This window comes from Castor canadensis, chromosome 9 (assembly GCF_047511655.1).
Source record: "Castor canadensis chromosome 9, mCasCan1.hap1v2, whole genome shotgun sequence".
Lineage (NCBI taxonomy): Eukaryota > Metazoa > Chordata > Mammalia > Rodentia > Castoridae > Castor > Castor canadensis.
Genome location: NC_133394.1, coordinates 46,970,305 through 46,980,870, shown reverse-complemented (window position 1 = coordinate 46,980,870; position 10,566 = coordinate 46,970,305). Strand labels below are relative to the sequence as shown.

At 37.1% G+C, this 10,566-nt stretch overlaps 1 pseudogene; it reads left to right on the top strand.

The window, feature by feature from the left end:
- Positions 1-4,859: 4,859 nt before the first annotated feature.
- On the top strand, positions 4,860-5,467 carry LOC109677278 (VIP36-like protein pseudogene; annotated as a pseudogene).
- The last annotated feature ends 5,099 nt before the right edge of the window (positions 5,468-10,566 follow it).

Below are 10,566 nucleotides of genomic sequence, written 5' to 3'. Positions count from 1 at the left end.
GGGATTTCAACCCTTTGTAATATAGTTTATTTTCAGATGTGGCCAAACCAAGTCATCTTTTTTTGAATGTTTATATCAAATTACTACTAGATAGAAAAATAAATTATATTTGTTTATATGTTAGTCAAATTGAAACCCTTAAAGACATGTTTCTTGCATGAATAATAGAACTCATAGACACATACTATTCTAAATTTTAAAAATCCATACATTTAAAAAGTTCATACTCTCAAACACATAACCCTTCTACCCAATGAGTGGTAGATATTAACTCCTTTATAACTAATAAATGAAATTAATGTCTGCTTTGAATTCTGCTATGCTACCCATTTAAATAATGTTAGTATTTCTTGCCTTCTGTTGACATACATATAAATGACTGTCCAATATGCCAGCCTGCACTTGCCACATTTCTTACTACCATGAAACTTACTTCCTAAGTAGATTACAGTCCAACACAATAGGCAGCTCATATGCAAGCTCACCTAACATGCTTTCAGTCTTTCCAATCCTTTTTATCATGTGTGTCCTTTTCCCCCTTCCTTACAAGTCCCTAAACATGTTCCTCACAATGGATCACATCCTGATAAACCCATCGTAATTTGAGAATGCATTTAATTCACCTTGCCTACCAAACACCATAACTTAGCTTACCATCAATATGCTCAGAATACTTATATCGGAACAGTCAGGAAATCATGTGACACAAATTGTACTTTATAATAAAGTGTTTCATCTTGTAATTTACTGTGGCAACATGATACACTGTAGAGTTTACCTTAGATCATGCAGCCAGCTAGAAAGGAAAGTTTACCACTACTGCCCAGCATCACAAGATCATACACAGATGACTAGGAAAAGAGCAAAGCTGAAAATTAGAGCTGGGTGCTGATGTGTCACTCCTGTAATCTTAGCTACTTGGGAGGCTGAGATCAGCAGGATTGTCATTTGAGGCCATTCCAGGCAAATAGTTTGCTCATGAGTCCCAGTCTCCAAAATAACCAGAGCAAAATGGACTGGAGGTGTGGTAGAGCTGCCTGCCTTATAAGCACGAAGCCCTGAGTTCAAACCCTAGTCCCACAAAAAATAAAAAAGAAGATGAAAATTAGAGGCAGAATTTCTACTTAATGTGTATTGCTTTCACATCATCGTAAAACTGAAAATGACAGGGAAAACATTATCTGCTGGGGACTTGTGAACTAGTAGGCATGTCTTTTCATCCCGTTACCCAGTCAATGGTGTCTGTGCATTTCTCTGTGTTGATGACTGTTGCACAGGCCAATGTGCCTGCTCAGAAACGGACTATCCTAATCATTGTCACCTCTATTTCTTCCTAAAAGTTTTTACAATTTTACTCTTGTTTCAATCTCAGTCAGAGATATTTTACTTAGAAGTGCTGGTCACCACACAGGCAAGTCTACTCTTTTTGAGTTTCCTCTTTTGTTTGTGTCTTTCCTAACTTTTAACTAGTTTCATGTTGGACTCTTCTCAAGCATTATTATGCAGGATTCACAAACTTCCCTAAAAGCTTCTTGATTGTCACTTTAAGTCTTCACCTAGGGATCAGTTTGCCCCTTATACTTTCTAGAACCAAGAATTACAAAGAGAATTTTATTCCTAGGAGGGACCTTAGGTCATGGGTAAGTAAATCAAGGCTCATGGATGAAAACTGATCTGAGCCTGCTTTTGTGCAGCTTACAAGCTAGGAATGATTTTTACATTTTTAAATGGTTGGAAAAAATCAAAAGAAAATAGTTTTTCCCAGCAAATGTAAATTATATGAAATTTAAATTTCAGTAACCATAAGTTTTATTGGACCCTAGTCATGCATATTCATTTATACACTGTATGTGGCTGTTTTCACATAGTCATAGCAGAGGTGAGCAGAAACTGCAATCCCTGATCTACAGAATTACAAAAACAGGGATTGTTCAGAGAGAAAATGATTTTCCCAAGGCCACCAAAATTCATCCCCAAGGAAGGACAGGAGCATCAATTTCTTTATTCACCGAATGGCACAATCCTCATTGTGTCATAAGCAAGCTACTCATTTGAAAAATAAGGTTAATCTTACAATTGAAAGACAAGCAAATTCTGCTTTTCCTGGGGTCTCTTGCATTTCCAAGGCTTGATTACTCACAAATGACCCTATTAAGAAGATCAACTTCTAGATGACTATAGAAACAGACTTTCAATGAATAATTAGATAGTGAAGATTACATAAACCCTAAGAAACACTTAGTTAAAAAAAATGTTACTTCTAATGAGACAAAGTTACGTTAATGTTCATGCTACTGTATAATGTTCCACCTTCCAGGTTATTTTTATGTACATGTATATTCGTAGAAGCAAATAAGAATGACTTTCTGCTATAATTTATCACCTCGCTTTAAAATAAAGAAAAGAAATGAGTTGTGTTGCCTAGAGGTTTTTCACGTGGTCCACTCTTGTTGGGATAAATAATTGTTTGATCAAAATAGCAGATGGCCTAGTGCCAATGGCTGAGAGATGATTAATGAGCTTTCATTTGTACTCTAGAATCCCCTAGCAGCCTTTCAACATCCTCTTCCTGATCATCCACCACCTTTCTGTACCTTTGCCTTGGGAGTGACTGCAATGTCTCCTCCAGGCATCCACAGATCTGTAAAGAGCAGAAAATGCACATATTTCCTGTTTCTTGCTTCCTGGACCAAAGAACCTAGCTCTCCTGGGGACTTCATCATTGCTCTCTGGAAACTTCTTACTGACAAGCCCCTTGAAGTAGTGAAGTTATGTCTGCCTTAGTTTCAGTAGAGGGTATTTGGGGAAGACTACATTCTCCTTTATGGTTTGCTCCCTTCATTCCCCAAACACCACTAAGTGTGTGTAGCTGTGACCTGAAAGTACAGGTAGAACTACAGAGAATGGGCAGGTAACAGGATCTGGCAGGAGAATTCATTTAAAACTGTGTTAATACTAAATAGGATTGTTGCTGAAGTCTAATATGATTTCCATAGCAGGCTCAGAGCCTTGCTGCCCATCTCAAGTTCACCCTGCTCTGCCTCTCAAGGGGAGGCCTACCTTATCAACATTCACAGAATGAATTTTCCTTATTATCTTAGTGTTCCACTACGATAACCAGGTAGAGCTGTGTCTATTTTGGATCTTTGTCTCCTGTTCTTCACTAGGGCTAAACATAGAAGCATCTAAAAAAACAGAATGAACTATGATCTAGGGCTTTATTAACGAATCCCTGATGTTGAACTCAAACATACCTTTAGGCATGCTGTTAACGAAGACAGCAAATTTATTCTAACTCACTATAGTAAGGAGAATCTTCCTTTGTATTGTGGGAAATTTAGAGAGTTTGGGTTTGGGCTCAAATGTTTTAAAAGTCTTTCAGCACAGATGAATTGATAAAATTTGACAAACTTCAGGATTGGTAGATACATTGAGGAAAGGTTCGTGATAAGTAAACCTTTGTTTGATAAATGATGCATTTCTTGAAAGAAACAGTTGCCTGAGATAAATTGACTTGTAGCAATTTTTTGGAAGCAAATAGTAAAGTTATTTACTAGCTTAATCTTATTTGGGGAGAAGTTTTTGTTGTTGTTGTTATTGCTTGTTTGTTTAGTTTTTGTTTTTTAGACAAAAACTAAGGCATCTTGACATAGATGTCAGTTCTCACTAAGATAATCTCTCATCTTCCATTGTGGCAGAAAAGGCCATGCTATGATTTGAATATGTCCCCAGAGTCCTTATGTTGGAAAATCAATCCATAATCCATGTGTTGAGGGTGAGGCCTAACGGGGGGTGATTTGTCATGAGGGCTCTGCCCTTATGAATGGATTAGTATCATTATTGTGGTAGTGGGTTAGTATAACAAGAGGGAGGTTGTTATAAAAATGAATTTGGCTCCCTCCTGCCCACTCCTACCTACTCCTACTCTTCTGCCTTCTACCGTGAGATAGTGCTATACAAAGGCCTTCACCAGATGCAGGTACCTACCCTTGAGTGACCCAACCTCCAGAACTGCGAACCAAATAATGTCTTTTCTTTACATATCACCCAGTCTTGGGAAATCTGTTATAAGAGAACAAAACAGATAAAGAAATTATGTGTTTTTCTTGTTATATTGAAATTCAGAAATGATGAGACATGCCAGGTAAATATCAAGAATATTCAATAAACGTTTAAAACTTATCTGGTTATATGGGAAAGATTTCACATAATATAAAAAACTGTGATTTTTTTTAATAAAATTATACCTGGATTTTATTAACTCCTTTTCAATTCATCTATCAAAAATGAAGAGGAAAAACCATAATAACATCAAACTTTTTCATTATCTTAAACTGAAATACAGCACTATCTTCCAACATTGTGCTTTTAAGTGTTAAGTCATGAGGACTCTGAGATCCTCCTGGTGGCAGTGGTGGCAGTGATGTTTATCAGCTCAGGATGGGTCCAGGATCTTGCTCCTTCTCCTTTTGTTGGGATCTAGGCTGGGGCCACTGCAAGTTGGGGCAAGTCAGATGACAGAAGTTCCAGTATGTGAAATGGGAGCACTCACTGTGGAAACCCTATCAGGCTGAGGCGCCTAGGGTGAGGTTGTTGTGCAGGAACTGTGTGGGGTCTGAGCTCATCTGAAGAGGTGTGGGCACAGGCAGTTCCTCATTGTGGAATCTGATGGGCAATGCCATGGAGATGACACAGTACATCAGCCTTACTCCAAATATGCAAAGTAAGCAGGATGCCTTGTGGAACCAGGTACCCTGTTTCCTGAGAGACTGGGAGTTGCAGGTGCACTTCAAGACCCATGAACAGGGAAGAAGAAGCTACCTGGGGGTGGCTTGGCAATTTGGTACACAAAGGATCGAATGTAGCCAGGGTCTGTGTTTGGAAACATGGACACATTTGTGGGGCTGGAAGTATTTGTAGACTGCTATCCCAATGAGGAGAAGCAGCAAGAGAGGGTATTCCCCAACATCTCAGCCATGGTGAACAGCAGCTCACTCAGATATGATCGTGAAGGAGATGGGTGGCCCACAGAGCTAGGGGGCTGCACAGCCATTGTCCACAATCTCCATTATGACACTTTCCTTGTGAATCGCTATGTTAAGAGGTATTGACAATAATGATGGATATCCATGGCAAACATGAGTGGAGGGACTGCACTGAGGTGCCCAGTCTTCCCCTGGGCTACTACTTTGGCACCTCCTCCATCACTGGGGATTTCTCTGATAATCACAATGTCATTTCCCTGAAGTTGTTTGAACTAACGGTGGAGAAGATGCCAGAAGAGGAAAAGCTTCATGTGTTCTTGCCCTCAGTGGACAATATGAAGCTGACTGAGATGATGGCCCCACTGCTGCCCTTGAGTGGCCTGACCCTCTTCCTCATCATCTTTTTCTCTCTGGTGTATTCTTTGTTTTCCATTGTCATTGGTATCATACTCTACAACAAATGGCAAGGACTGACTGAGTGAGCCCTGCTGCTGCCACCTGCTCTGTGGCTGTCTCCTGTGAAGTGTGGTAAGAGAAGATGCTGGTCTGAGCACATAGCCTGGCAAGTCTGCTCCAGATTTCAGCAGCTGGCCAGGAACTGTTCCATCATCGGATCTCTGAATATAGGGATTCTGCATTCTCATGGTTATCCACATGGATATAATAACTGGTTCAGGAAGCCACCCATCCAGAGTGATGCTACTATGATATGCCTTTCCCTGCAGTCCTTCCACTTGGAAATGAAGAGGCATGGAGAGCATATACATATTATGATGCCAAATTCACAGAACAGAATTGACTGGACCAAGCATGGACTGTAATCAGTAGGCCTTTCTACAAATAGCTTTTTACCCAAGTCTCCATCTTCTTGAGGAGCTCTCCCTTGGAAATCCAGATTGAAATTTTTTCCCTGCCTTATCTTCTTTTCTGCCTACATTTATTGTCCTCTCCATGTGTGACATGGATGTTTAAGAGACATTTGGATGTCTTTGTCTTGGGGCCTGGGGCTGCAGAGCAAAGTTAGGTTTCTCTGACCCTCATTAGGAGGCCCTAGGGCTTTCTACTTAGCTCATTGCTCCAGTCTCTCTTCTCTAGTTGGGGTTTTGGGTCGGTTGGTGTGTCTGCAGCCTTCCTAATCAGATCCATCAGACCCTCCGTCAAGTTTGGCTAAAAGTCAGTGTGCAAGTCAAGAGAAGCTTGGAAGACTAACAGATACCATGAGATTATGAAACTGACCAATTCCAAATTTGACACAGAAAGCAACTTTTGTCATTTGGTCTGGCCACTTGAAGATGTGTCTGAATTCACTGGAGTCTACTTAGCTGCGTGTTTTGTGTTTATTATGATTCTTGGACTCTTGCTTTGAATGTTGGAAGTACAAGGAAGCTTTCTTATTAGCTGGGCTTGAATACTGCCTCCCCAGAAGAAATTTTACTTCTCTTTCTTGAGAGAAAAAACAGCTGTTTCATGTTGCAAGTCTGGTTGCAAAAGACCCTGATCCTCTGTGTCTGGAAGAGTTTGTAATTGAACAATACAGCCTGAGTGCTCTCTTATGAATGTCAACCCTTATTTCACTGTCTTATATGACAAGGGGTCTTATGCTGCTCACTCTGTCCTCTCATTAAACTGGTTATAGGCCAGTGTGTCCCTGGAGATAAAAACTATGAGTTTTCTTATGGGCCTCTGTAGTCTAGGAAGTACTTAAAGTGACTGACATAAGCAGTCAAAAAGAAACACGAATAAAAATCTGAGAGCATCTAAGACAGCATATTTTCTAATTATACACATTAATATGCTAAAATTACTTAAGCAAACTCATGGAAATATTTATTTTCTTTCATGTATTTTATGAAATCTCTACCATATCATGCCAAACACAAAAATGAGGCTGAGATTTTATTGTTTAAGTTATATACATCATCAAGTTTTTTAGACTGTTGATACAACACTTTAGTTCATTTATTTTCATATTTTAATGGATTGACAAATAATAGCTATGAAAAATTAGGACTTTGTTTCCTCTTGAGCATGGATTTGCCATCTGCCCTTACAATGGCAGGGCATGAGCAGAACACAGAATAGTATAATTTTCTAAACCCTATTCTTAAAACTCCTACTATGTGCCAAGAAGATTCAGAATAATTATTACACACTGTCTTTATTGTTCAAGAGATCTAATAAATATTAATTAACTTAATTAGCCTGCACATAAAGATATAAAATTCAAGCTTCTCATTGACTCACTTTCTTGGAAAGAGGTCTGTGCCTAAGAAAGAATATAAAACATGCATGAAATTATGTATCTAAGAAGAAGACAGCAGGGCTTGGATCAGAACCTACATCCATTTGAGAGTGGTCTATGTCCATGCCAGTTCCATTGTCTGATGAATTCATATTCTGAGTCTGAATTTAGAATAAACATAGATATTTCCATTCCATTTTGGGGAGGTATAACTGATAAAATTCTAGAAGTTATGTGACATGCTGACACTTCATTTGCTCTCTCAGCACTTGTGACAATGAAGTGAGAGAATTAGCAGAGAAAAAAGTTACATCATATCAAAATTATCTTTTTTTTAAAGAAATTTTGTAACCACTGAATCTTATAATGGCATTTTTCAAGTTATGTTTTAGCACAACAAAGGCATGCTCTTTTTCCTCCTCAAATGGGAAACACAGTCTCACACTTCATTCATCTCTGGTTTATAGTTATTCATCTTGTATCTGAACCACAAATATTCCATGATGCCCTGCCAAAAGAGATAAAATAATGGTTAGGACATTGAGCAACAGGTAGCACAAAACTGTGTTCCATAATAGAGGGAAAATATCCAAGGTAAGCCATTTGATTGTGCCATGCTACTGCCTCTAGGAAGTTTGCAGGACACAGCACCTGATGGTGAACACAAACAGAATCTTGCAATCTTCATAAGTATAAAATAAATGGTAAGGTGACTGGGGAGGATTTGGAGGTAGAATTTCATACCATAACATCAGAGTCTGGACCTACACCCAGGAATATCTACATAAGGGCTTCCTTGAGTCTCTGTATATTTACAAGAGGAAATTACCCAAGATTGGAGAAAGAATCACCAAGTAGCAATAGCTCAATTAATTTATGAAGCACAATGGACTAGGGATTATTTTTGTTCCCACCAGATAACAATCAGAATATGTACTTCATCTATAATCTATAAGGCATTTCATCCAACAGAAAGTCAACAAGTCTTTAAAGAATCAGGGATATTTGATTCAAAACTTAGAGGAAAATGTCAATCAATGAAAAACTTGCCCCAAACCAGGCAATAAATTTAAAAGATAAAAATTTTAGAATAGCCCTTATAAATACATTCCATATATTCAAGAAGGTAGAGAGAAAAAGGATTATGATGAGGAGAGAAATGGACAGAATGATCCAAAGTAGGAAAATGTTAATAAATTAGACATCACCGAAGATCAGTGACATTGAAGACATAGTACAGAGAAAAGAGAAACAAGTAAGTAAAATAAGACTTCAAGGACTAAACAGAGCATCAAAGTGTTATACTTTGGAACACTGTCAAATAGTCTAACAAATATAATGGGAGTTCTAGAAAAGGTGGGAGATACAAAAAAACTATTTGAAGAACTAATGCCGAATATTTATAAATTTGAGGTAACATATAAACCTGTAAGTCCAAGAGACTCTTCAAACCTCATTACTGGTATAAAGAATTCTTAACTAAAGCAGATCACAAATTGCTTAAGAATCAGTGATGAAGAAGAAATTTTAAAAGCAACTGGAGAAAAGTAACATTCCACATAGAAAAACACAGATAATAAAACCTATGCAAAGCATAAGAATATAAAACAATAATCTTAAAGTATGTCAGGAAAAAAAAAGAGAGGACAAATTCCACACACAGTTCTTTAACCAGTAAGGATAGCTTTCAAAAAAATGAAGGGGAAATCATGCATTCTTCACATAAGCAAAAGTGAGACTTTACAGCAAATATGCACTTTAAAAATAATAAAAATAAGCTCCTAGTGTATTAGCTTGTAAAAACTTCTATGACAAAATATCATAAAGTGGTATATTAAACATCAGAAATTTATTTTCTTTGTTTTGGAGGCTAGAAATCTGTGATCAAGATGTTGGTAGCTCTGGTCCTCTATCTTTGGCTTGGAAAATAGCCTCCTTATGTGTCCTCACATGGCCTCCTCTCTGGGTGCGTACTTCCCTGGAATCTCTCTCTGTCCTTAGAAGGACACCAGTCATATTGGATTAGTTCTTACTCATTGAACTTACTTTAGCTTAATCACTTCTTTAAAGGTCCTATCTCCAAATACCTCAGATCTCCAAGGATCTGAGGTATTCTTAGAATTAGGACTTCAATATATGAATTTGAAGATTGGGTGAGAATTCAGTCCAAACATTAAGGAATAGAAAAATGTTACCAGAATAAAATTGGGATCTATGTATAAATATACAACCACATACACATACAAGAATATTAGTAATGGTTAATATATAGATAAAGATAAAAGATTTTTTGACTCATTACTTGATCCATGTAAAAATTATCAATGTTGTAAGATTAATAAGTTTACTGTTCACTAACAAGCATAACAGCAATACCTTGAAGGACAAAGAACAAAAGTGAAGACATATTACTATGAGGTTCTTATACCGTATGTGAAGTAATATAATATTATCTAAAGATACAATGTAATAAAATTAAGTTAGTATACTGTAATGTTGAGTAATGACTAAAAATTAAAAAGATAAAATGAATTAAGCCACTTGTGATGATAAAAATTGAATCATAAATGTTACTCAATCTGCAAGAAGTAAAGATTTTTTAAAAAAAGGAACAAAGACTATATGACATAAATAGAAAGGAAATAGTAAGATGATATGTTTAAATCTAATAAAAATAATTACAATAAATATAAATACACTTCAATTATAAAATAGATATTAGGCTGGATAAAAACACAAGACATCACAATGTATTTACAGAAAAAATTTACCCTGAACATATAGCCTGATAGATTAAAAGTGAAAATACAGCTACAATATATATTTGGACAAAAAAGCTGGAAGACTTCTTGCTCCAAACAAGGTGAATAAGACACTGGAATTACCATAACACCTTAAATAACAAAAAAACCCTCAATATTTTTAATCATGGAACGTCAAAAAACTCAGAACACTGTTACCTGACAATGAGGAAGCAAATAATGTAAGCACAATGGTTATTCTAGTTTTACACCTGAATCCATGTGAGAGTGAAGCCAGGTAGAGCCTGCCAGTGACTCTGAGCTGAAGAGATGGAGCTGAGAATCTTGTGGAGAAAGAAGGCAAGAAATTTAGAATTCACCAGGAAAGATTTGAAAGGCAGATATTTGCAGAGAGTGAGAGCAACAGACGTCTGCAAAGCAACATTGTAATCGTTCAATCCTGTTCTGACCAATACATGTGTGAAACATGTATTGAACAACCTGAGGCAGGCAATTTTTAATAAATTAAAAATGCCTTTAGAAATTTCTAGGGTAATCACTTTAAGAAGTTACTAAAAAATGGAAAGATAACATGGAA